At 32.5% G+C, this 12339-nt stretch overlaps 1 long non-coding RNA gene across 1 annotated transcript in view; it reads left to right on the plus strand.

Annotated features, from left to right (window-relative positions):
- Positions 1-4040, plus strand: part of LOC139499076 (uncharacterized) — a 36860-nt gene extending 32820 nt beyond the window's left edge. The window contains exons 4-5 of the long non-coding RNA XR_011658093.1: positions 2459-2482; positions 3265-4040. This is a non-coding gene — a long non-coding RNA (uncharacterized lncRNA). The remainder of the gene's footprint in view (positions 1-2458; positions 2483-3264) is intronic.
- The last annotated feature ends 8299 nt before the right edge of the window (positions 4041-12339 follow it).

Here is a 12339-nt window from a genome sequence, read left to right on the forward strand (position 1 = left end):
TGCAGCATAAGGAGATGCCTTCCCCTGCCAGCCTCTTTGGGGAAAACGGTAGTATTAAATTTTCCCAGCATTAGGTTGGCCTTTTGTGTACCCAAGGCAGGTGAAGGAAGTCAAATTAAGAGCGCTGTGATTGGATGTAAGGGTACAATATATTTTTTATTTATCTATGAATAACTGCAGTGTGTATATTTACAATATAAATTTTAAAACCTATTGAAATATTTTCTAGAGAATTATTCGAAAAGACTTGCAAAATTTCATCATGTTCATAAATTTGGTGCAAAATGACGGTGGGCATGGATAACATAAACAAGCTCCGTTGGAAGTTGGTCATGATACTATTTGGCTTTAATTTTTAAAACAGAATAATAAAGTACTAACACAACATATAACTGTTTTATCCAGGTTTTTATCTTAAAAAGTGGTAAATTTAGAAAATGTTAACATTGTCGCCTATGGCAGAATAAATAGTACCGTTTTCCCTTTGACATTACTTTTGGCAGACTTTTTCTATTCCATGTCATTTAAATGTTTGCTCCCAATACAGTGTAAGGCAAGCGCTTTTAAGATCGTGATTTGAAATAAGTAAAGCCAGGAACAAACTCGGCGGATACGGTCAATTTCCGGCACAATTTCGATTTTTTTAAATAAAAATAAAAAAATTTCTGAAACGCAAATAAAATTATTTGGGCGGCAAGTTTTTCAGTGGGTCGGGCGGCAATGCCAAACAAATGAAATTTTATTTTAGGCCTAATGTACATTTTTTTTGGGACCGCTAAGCGGCCCTAAACTATATAGTGAGGGCCCACATGGGGTTTTTGATTATGTGATTACTTGGCCGTTTTTTTAATGATTATTTGATTATTAAGCCAAATATTTCATGATTATTTGATTACCTAGGACTGTATTTTTAGTTTATGATTATTTGATTACTAAAGATAAGCAAATATTTAATGATTATGTGATTATATTGGCAAAAAAAATGGTGATTATGTGATTACTAGGACCCCCCCATGAGGGGCCTCTATAGTGGAATCATCCCTGATAGAGTTGCAAATGTCAGCGCCAGTGTGGCGCACAATATTTTCAGGTTTGTATCTAAATGTTTAGATCTATTAAAATGAATTTCCCATCGTGTTTAGTGTCACTATATTTGTGTACAAAACTGTGTTGTGTTCCTTCCAATGACAGGAGCACCACCTATATATTTTTGGGCCTTCTCTGGTGTTTTTCTTCATGTTAAGGATAGCAACGTGCGGTATATCTGATTACTGCAAAAATGCAATTAACGATCATCTATGATCTAAATTTTTAAAGTAAACAACTTAAATTTTGTGTTTTTGAGTTATTGCCCCTGAAAGATACTTTTTCCCCTTTTTGCCTGTTATTTAAAAAAAATAGGAGCTAGCTATAGGTTATAAGTGTAAACTATAATACGATCAGCATGACGAGATCTTTTTACTCAGATTTTCCAGTTTTGGAGTTATTGCCCCTGAAATATTGATTTTTACAGGTTTTTGCCTGCGACTTCTGTCCTCATGCCTGTCGGACAGTTTTCAATTGACCTTGACCTCATTTCACAGATTAGTGGACAAGGTTAAGTTTTTTGGTCAAGTCCATATCTCAGAAATAAGCATTTGGTGCATGGAATGATTGTAAGGTGTACATGTCCAACTGCTAGGCATCATCTGACGTTGACCTCATTTTCATGGTTCATTGGTCATTATGAAGTTTTCTTTGTTTAGTTTGTTTCTTTTAAAATACTATATGCAATAGGTCAACTCTATTTGATGTATGGAATGATTGTAAGGTGAACATGTCAGTCTGACAGGGATCATCTGACCTTTACTTAATTTTCATGGTTCTTTGGTCAATATAGTATTTTAATGATTTTGTCTGCTTCTTGTATACTACTAGCAAAAGATCAACTATATTTGGTGTATGGAATGATTGTAAGGTTTACATGTATTTCTGGCTTTGTTTATCTAACCTTGACCTAATTTTTGATTTGATCATATTAAGTTTATATATGTGATACTTGTAGTAAAACTTTATATTTAGGAATATCAACATAAATGGTCAGTAAAGTAGGCGAGAAATTTCAGCGTATGCACTCATATTTGCAGTTTTGGCTGTTAACTAAGAAACTATAGCAGTATAGGAATTAGGTTAAATATGTAAATTGCAAAAATTATCAGCAACACAAAGAGTAACCAGTATGCGCATATAAAAACTGAGTTAGCAAGCTAGTGATATTTTTACCAGGTGAGCGACACAAAATAGTGCAGAAAAGTGGACATAGTCTTTTAGATGTTAGTATTTCATGTATTTGGATTAGATTCATATCTGAAAATATTAGGTCAGTAATTCACAAGTCCATAAGGATCATGTATATTCAACTGGCATTAACAATTGTAACTCAATGACAACTACACATAGTTTTTATTTCTATTTTTAGGTTATAATGGAAAATTGGAATACGGTAAGATTTACTATTTAAGGCCAATTGTCATGTGACTTTTTATTTCCATTTTCTTACCAAAAATACATGTATGTGATAATTTGTGTCTCCCAGACACCATAATATCTCAAGGAAAGTCATATATTGACTTTGTTTTAATACAGTTACTTCAGAGTGGAGTGTGGAGGCATCACTTTGTCTAGCTTTCTTGTTAGGTTACTGTCTCTTTATTTTATTATCAACATCTCTTTTTATCCAGTCTTACTCTACATATGTAATTTTATCAATAAGTAAGCATGGTGGTATTTCTACTATCTGATATAAAATTAGTAAGAAAATGATGAGAAAGTACCAAGGGGACAACTAAAGGTTTTAATGAATGACAAATACAACTACATATCACCAATAATATAACAATGCATAATGAATGAACCGACTTTGATAAGTTTGACCCGACTTATCAAGTCATTTTCCAGTTTACTGGTGAAACAAAGAAAATATTTGTTTCTATAATGCAAAATACACAAATACTATCTTTTGAATCGATTTTCAGATTGTCATCATTTTGATGATATTTATATTGTAAACTGTCAACTGCTCGACACAATATGAAACCTCTGAACTCATTCACTCTGCTCCCATAAAAAAAGCTTGATAGTATGACTTATTTGAGGTGAGGATACCCACGATTTATATAGTTATTTGCCATGCAGGAGAATAAATAATTATTGCTTTATTTAACAGCCCTTTCATTCATTTTTCATTACAATCTATTAAATGTAAAATCTATTTTTTACTTACAGAAACTTCATACAGCTGCTGTGACTGGAAATGTAAACGATGTGAAAAAATGTCTTGAGAATAAAGCAGACATTGATTATCAAGATGTAAGTAAAAACATCTCATTAGGTACAGTAGTAACATCCAAATTAGTACTAGAGCAAATTAATTATGTACAGTAAAAAAAGCATACACCTACAGATAGTTTCAGAACATAGTAGATCTTACTTAAGCAATATAAATCACATAACTACATGTTACTTCAAAATACAGCAAATTGTAACAGAATGAAATACAATTGCATGTTACTTTAAAACCTGACAGTTGAACATAAACAGTATAAAACATGTACTTTAAATAACTTAAACACAACTATAAGTCACTACAAAACATGACAATAAGAATTTTAACAGAATAAACACACAACTATAAGTCACTTCAAAACACAAGAGCAAGAACTTAAACAACAAAACACACCTGTTAGTCACTTCAAAACACAAGAGCAAGAACTTAAACAACAAAACACACCTGTTAGTCACTTCAAAACACAAGAGCAAGAACTTAAACAACAAAACACACCTGTTAGTCACTTCAAAACACAAGAGCAAGAACTTAAACAACAAAACACACCTATTAGTTACTTCAAAACACAAGAGCAAGAACTTAAACAACAAAACACACCTGTTAGTCACTTCAAAACACAAGAGCAAGAACTTAAACAACAAAACACACCTGTTAGTCACTTCAAAACACAAGAGCAAGAACTTAAACATCAAAACACACCTGTTAGTCACTTCAAAACACAAGAACAAGAACTTAAACAACAAAACACACCTGTTAGTCACTTCAAAACACAAGAGCAAGAACTTGAACAACAAAACACACCTGTTAGTCACTTCAAAACACAAGAGCAAGAACTTGAACAACAAAACACACCTGTTAGTCACTTCAAAACTTGATAGATACAACATTAACCAAATAAAACACACAACTATAATTCACTTTAAAACATGACAGTAAGAACATAAGCAGAATAAAACACATGACTAAAAGTCACTTCAAAACATGACAGTAAGAACATAAGCAGAATAAAACACATGACTAAAAGTCACTTCAAAACATGACAGTAAAAACATGCATAAACAGAATAAAACACCCAACTATAAGATACTTCAAAAATAACAATGTTTACACAACACTGAATGTAAAACATACCTGTGATTCAAAGCACAACACTAAATGAGAAGCATATATGTAATCAAAGTACAACGGTATAAACTAGTTACTACTTTCTAACATTAATAAAAACAACACTCAAAGAACAACACTGAATGTAAAACATTCCTGTAATCAAGAGAACAACACTGAATGTGAAACATTCCTGTAATCAAAGAACAACACTGAATGTGAAACATTCCTTTAATCAAAGAACAACACGGAATGTGAAACATTCCTGTAATCAAGAGAACAACACTGAATGTGAAATATTTCTGTAATCAAGAGAACAACAATGATGTGAAATATTCCTGTAATCAAGAGAACAACACTGAATGTGAAACATTCCTGTAATCAAAGAACAACACTGAATGTGAAACATTATTTTAATCAAAGCACATCACTATATTCCTGTAATCAAGAGAACAACAATGATGTGAAATATTTCTGTAATCAAAAGAACAACACTGAATGTGAAACATTCCTGTAATCAAAGAACAACACTGAATGTGAAACATTCCTGTAATCAAAGAACAACACTGAATGTGAAACATTCCTGTAATCAAAGAACAACACTGAATGTGAAACATTCCTGTAATCAAAGAACAACACTGAATGTGAAACATTCCTGTAATCAAAGAACAACACTGAATGTGAAACATTCCTGTAATCAAGAGAACAACACTGAATGTGAAACATTCCTGTAATCAAAGAACAACACTGAATGTGAAACATTCCTGTAATCAAAAGAACAAAACACTGAATGTGAAACATTCCTGTAATCAGGAGAACAACACTGAATGTGAAACATTCCTGTAATCAAAGCACAACACTGAATGTGAAACATTCCTGTAATCAAAGAACAACAATGATGTGAAATATTCCTGTAATCAAGAGAACAACACTGAATGTGAAACATTCCTGTAATCAGGAGAACAACACTGAATGTGAAACATTCCTGTAATCAAAGAACAACACTGAATGTGAAACATTCCTGTAATCAAAGAACAACACTGAATGTGAAACATTCCTGTAATCAAAGCACAACACTGAATGTGAAACATTCCTGTAATCAAAGAACAACACTGAATGTGAAACATTATTTTAATCAAAGCACATTTTAATCAAAGCACATCACTATATTCCTGTAATCAAAAGAACAACACTGAATGTGAAACATTCCTATAATCAAAGCACATCACTGAATGAGACACATTCCTGTAATCAAAGCACAACACTGAATGGGAAGCATACATATAATTTAAACAACACTGAATGTGAAGTAAACCTGTAATCTAAACAACACTGAATGTGAAACATACCTGTAATCAAAGCACATCACTAAATGTTAAACATACATGTAATCAAAGCACATCACTAAATGTGACACAAACCTGTAATCAAAGCACACCACTGAATGTGACATAAACCTGTAATCAAAGCACATCACTGAATGTGACACATTCTTGTAATCAAAGCACATCATTGAATGTGACACAAACCTGTAATCAAAGCACATCACTGAATGTGACACATTCTTGTAATCAAAGCACAACACTGAATGTGAAACATTCCTGTAATCAAAGAACAACACTGAATGTGAAACATTCCTGTAATCAAGAGAACAACACTGAATGTGAAACATTCCTGTAATCAAAAGAACAACACTGAATGTAAAACATTCCTGTAATCAAAGAACATCACTATATTCCTGTAATCAAAAGGACAACACTGAATGTGAAACATTATTCTAATCAAAGCACTATGTAAGGAAAGCACAACACTGAATGTGTAACATACATGTAATCAAAGCACTATGTAAGAAAAGCACAACACTGAATGTGACACATTCCTGTAATCAAAGCACATCACTGAATGTGATCAAAGCATACATATAATCTAAACAACACTGAATGTGAAGCAAACCTGTAATCTAAACAACACTGAATGTGAAACATACCTGTAATCAAAGCACAATACTGAATGTAAAACATACCTGTAATCAAAGCACATCACTGAATGTGAAACATACCTGTAATCAAAGCACATCACTGAATGTGAAGTATACATGTAATCAAAGCACAACACTAAATGTAAAACATATATGTAATCAAAGTACAACGGTGTAAACTAGTTACTACTTTCCAACATTAATAAAAACAACACTCAAAATGAGTTTGACTTTCTTGAAATTGTTATTATTTTGATAATTCATTGATATATAAGTGGGTATCAGGAATGTCTAAATATAGAATATTACAACAAACCGCACCAACATTGAGTAAATAGACAAACCACACGAACCACAAACACCTGACTACTCCGAATAAATAGACAAACCACACCAACCACAAATACCTGACTACATTGAGTAAATAAACAAACCACACCAACCACAAACACCTGACTACTCCGAGTAAATAGACAAACCACACCAACCACAAATACCTGACTACATTGAGTAAATAGACAAACCACACCAACCACAAACACCTGACTACTCCGAATAAATAGACAAACCACACCAACCACAAATACCTGACTACATTGAGTAAATAGACAAACCACACCTACCACAAACACCCGACTACTCCGAGTAAATAGACAAACAACACCAACCACAAACACCTGACTGCTACGAGTAAATAGACAAACCACATCAACCACAAACACCTGACTACTCCGAGTAAATAGACAAACCACACCAACCACAAATACCTGACTACTCCGAGTAAATAGACAAACCACACCAACCACAAATACCTGACTACTCTGAGTAAATAGACAAACCACACCAACCACAAACACCTGACTACTTCGAGTAAATAGACAAACCACACCAACCACAAACACCTGACTACTCCGAGTAAATAAACAAACCACACCAACCACAAATACCTGACTACTTCGAGTAAATAGACAAACCACACCAACCACAAATACCTGACTACTCTGAGTAAATAGACAAACCACACCAACCACAAACACCTGACTACTCCGAGTAAATAGACAAACCACACCAACCACAAATACCTGACTACTCCGAGTAAATAGACAAACCACACCAACCACAAACATCTGACTACTCTGAGTAAATAGACAAACCACACCAACCACAAATACCTGACTACTTCGAGTAAATAGACAAACCACACCAACCACAAATACCTGACTACTTCCAGTAAATAGACAAATCACTCCAACCACAAACACCTGACTGCTCTGAGTAAATGGACAAACCACTCCAACCACAAATACCTGACTACTCCGAGTAAATAGACAAACCACTCCAACCACAAACACCTGACTGCTCTGAGTAAATAGACAAACCACACCAACCACAAACACCTGACTACTCCGAGTAAATAGACAAACAATACCTGACTACTTCCAGGAAATAGACAAACCACACCAACCACAAACACCTGACTGCTCTGAGTAAATAGACAAACCACACCAAACACAAACACCTGACTACTTCGAGTAAATACACAAACCACACCAACCACAAATACCTGACTACTCAGAGTAAATAGACAAACCACACCAACCACAAACACCTCATTGCTCCGAGTAAATAGACAAACCACACCAAACACAAACACCTGACTACTTCGAGTAAATAGACAAACCTAACCAACCACAAATACCTGACTACTCCGAGTAAATAGACAAACCACACCAACCACAAATACCTAACTACTCCGAGTAAATAGACAAACCACACCAACCACAAATACCTGACTGCTCCGAGTAAATAAACAAACCACACCAACTACAAACACCTGACTACTCCGAGTAAATAGACAAACCACACCAACCACAAACACCTGACTACTCCGAGTAAATAGACAAACCACACCAACCACAAACACCTGACTACTCCGAGTAAATAGACAAACCACACCAACCACAAATACCTAACTACTCCGAGTAAATAGACAAACCACACCAACCACAAATACCTGACTGCTCCGAGTAAATAAACAAACCACACCAACTACAAACACCTGACTACTCCGAGTAAATAAACAAAACACACCAACCACAAACACCTGACTACTCCGAGTAAATAAACAAACCACACCAACCACAAACACCTGACTACTCCGAGTAAATAGACAAACCACTCCAACCACAAACACCTGACTACTCTGAGTAAATAGACAAACCATACCAACCACAAACACCTGACTACTCCGAGTAAATAGACAAACCACACCAACTACAAACACCTGACTACTCTGAGTAAATAGACAAACCACACCAACCACAAATACCTGACTACTCAGAGTAAATAGACAAACCATACCAACCACAAACACCTGACTCTGAGTAAATAGACAAACCACACCAACCACAAACACCTGACTACTCTGAGTAAATAAACAAACCACACCAACCACAAATACCTGACTACTCAGAGTAAATAGACAAACCACACCAACCACAAACACCTGACTACTTCCAGTAAATAAACAAACCACACCAACCACAAATACCTGACTACTCCGAGTAAATAAACAAACCACACCAACCACAAATACCTGACTGCTTCGAGTAAATAGACAAACAAATTCAACAACTAACAACACATGGTCTGGGTACAGGCACAAAATGTTAAATTCATATAACCTGTAATTCCTTTTTAATCATTTTATTGTTCTGAATCAGAAAATAAAACTGTTTTTCATTTTTCTTTAAAAAATTATTTTATTTTAATGAATGATTATACTGAATCTACACTAAATCATGTTGTTAATTAGACAGGATTAATGAACAAATATTTGTAATAATTATATAAAGTGGGGTCTCCTTTTACTCGTATTATTGTTCTGAATCAGAAAATATAACTTTTTTAAGTTTCTTTAAAATTATTTTTTTTATTAAAATGAATAATTATACTGAATCTACACTAAATCCTGTTGTTAATCAGACAGTTTTAATAAACAAATATTTGTAAGAATCATATAAAGTGGGGTCTCATTTTGTTTGTTTTGTTCTACTGAATCCATTGATATAATTATTTTACACATTCCTTGAAATTTTTTTTTTTTTAAGATATCAGGTTTAATGGAAGTTTTGACATTTCACAACAAAACATGTTTATTTATTTTTATATACAATATAAATACAAGTGTGACTGGTCATTTTATTCAGTTTTGACCACTGATTCATGTGATATATATTTTGTTTATATTTATTACACAACATTGTCCAGTTTATCAGACAAGTTTTGATGTCAGTTGTATTATTCCAGAGATATGGATGGACAGCATTAATGAAGGCTGCCTGGGGAGGACGCCTGGAGATCTGTAAACTCCTCATTGATAGAGGATGTAAGATCCACATCACAGCAGTATGTTATCTACTTAGTCTGATCACATTACTATTAATCTACACTAAATCATGTTGTTAATTAGACAGGTTTAATGAACAAATATTTGTAATAATTATATCAAGTGGGGTCTCATTTTACTTGTATTATTGTTCTGAATCAGAAAATATAACTTTTTTTCATGTTTCTTAATTTTTTTTTTTATTAAAATGAATGATTATACTGAATCTACACTAATTCCTGTTGGTAATCAGACAGATTTAATAAACAAATATTTGTAAGAATCATATAAAGTGGGATCTCATTTTGTTTGTTTTGTTCTACTGAATCCATTGATATAATTCTTTTACACATTTCTTGAAAAAAATATTTTTTTAAGATATCAGGTTTTATGGAAGTTTTGACATTTTACAACAAAACATGTTTATTTATTGTTTATATACAATATAAATACAAGTATGACTGGTCATTTTATTCAGTTTTGACCACTGATTCATTTGATATATATTTTATTTATATTTATTACACAACATTGTCCAGTTTATCAGACAAGTTTTGATGTCAGTTGTATTATTCCAGGAGTTAGGATCGACAGCATTAATGAAGGCTGCCGAGAGAGGACACCTGGAGATCTGTCGACTCCTCATTGATAGAAGATGTAAGATCGACATCACAGATGTATGTTATCTACTTAGTCTGATCACATTACTATTAATCTACACAAAATCTTCTTGTTAATTAGACAGTTTTAATGAACAAATATTTGTAATAATTATATAAAGTGGGGTCTCATTTTACTCGTATTATTATTTTGAATCAGAAAATATTACTCTTTTTTAAGTTTCTTTAAAACAATATTTTATTAAAGTGAATAATTATACTGAATCTACACTAAATCCTGTTGTTAATTAGACAATTTTAATGAACAAATATTTGTAAGAATCATATAAAGTGGGGTCTCATTTTACTTGTTTTGTTCTACTGAATCCATTGATATAATTATTTCATACATTTCTTGAATTAATTTTTTTTTTAAGATATCAGGTTTAATGGAAGTTTTGACATTTCACAACAAAACTTGTTTATTTATTGTTTATATACAATATAAATACAAGTGTGACTGGTCATTTTATTCAGTTTTGACCACTGATTCATGTGATATATATTTAGTTTATATTTATTACACAACAATGTCCAGTTTATCAGACAAGTTTTGATGTCAGTTGTATTATTCCAGGAGGGTGGAGGGACAGCATTAATGAGTGCTGCCCAGGAAGGACACCTGGAGGTCTGTCGTCTCCTCATTGATACAGGATGTAAGATCGACACCACATGGGTATGTTATCTACTTAGTCTGATCACATTACTATTAATCTACACTAAATCATGTTGTTAATTAGACAGTTTTAATGAACAAATATTTGTAATAATTATATAAAGTGGGGTCTCATTTTACTCGTATTATTGTTCTGAAGCAGAAAATATAACTTTTTTTACAAGTTTATTAAAAAAAATTTTTTTATTAGAATGAATGATTATACTGAATCTACACTAAGACAGTTTAAATGAACAAATATTTGTAATAATCATATAAAGTGGGGTCTCATTTTACTTGTTTTGTTCTACTGAATCCATTTATATAATTATTTCACACATTTCTTGAAAAAAATATTTTTTTAAGATATCAGGTTTAATGGAAGTTTTGACATTTCACAACAAAACATGTTTATTTATTGTTTATATACAATATAAATACAAGTGTGACTGGTCATTTTATTCAGTTTTGACCACTGATTCATGTGATATATATTTTGTTTATATTTATTACACAACATTGTCCAGTTTATCAGACAAGTTTTGATGTCAGTTGTATTATTCCAGGGTACAGGATTGACAGCATTAATGAAGGCTTCCGAGGGAGGACACCTGGAGATCTGTAGACTCCTCATTGATAGAGGATGTAAGATCGACATCACAACAGTATGTTATCTACTTAGTCTGATCACATTACTATTAATCTACACTAAATCATGTTGTTAATAAGACAAGTTTAATGAACAAATATTTGTAATAATTATATCAAGTGGGGTCTCATTTTACTCGTATTATTCTTCTGATTCAGAAAATATTCCTCCTTTTCATGTTTCTTTAAAAAAAAAATTTTTATTAGAATGAATGATTATACTGAATCTACACTAAATCATGTTGTTAATTAGACAGTTTTAATGAACAAATATTTGTAAGAATCATATAAAGTGGGGTCTCATTTTACTTGTCTTGTTCTACTGAATCCATTGATATAATTCTTTCACACATTTCTTGACTTTTTTTTTTTTAAAGATATGAGGTTTAATGGACGTTTTGACATTTCACAACAAAACTTGTTTATTTATTGTTTATATACAATTTAAATACAAGTGTGACTGGTCATTTTATTCAGTTTTGACCACTCATTCATGTGATATATATTTGTTTATATTTATTACACAACATTGTCCAGTTTATCAGACAAGTTTTGATGTCAGTTGTATTATTCCAGAGATAT

Source organism: Mytilus edulis, chromosome 12, assembly GCF_963676685.1.
Source record: "Mytilus edulis chromosome 12, xbMytEdul2.2, whole genome shotgun sequence".
Lineage (NCBI taxonomy): Eukaryota > Metazoa > Mollusca > Bivalvia > Mytilida > Mytilidae > Mytilus > Mytilus edulis.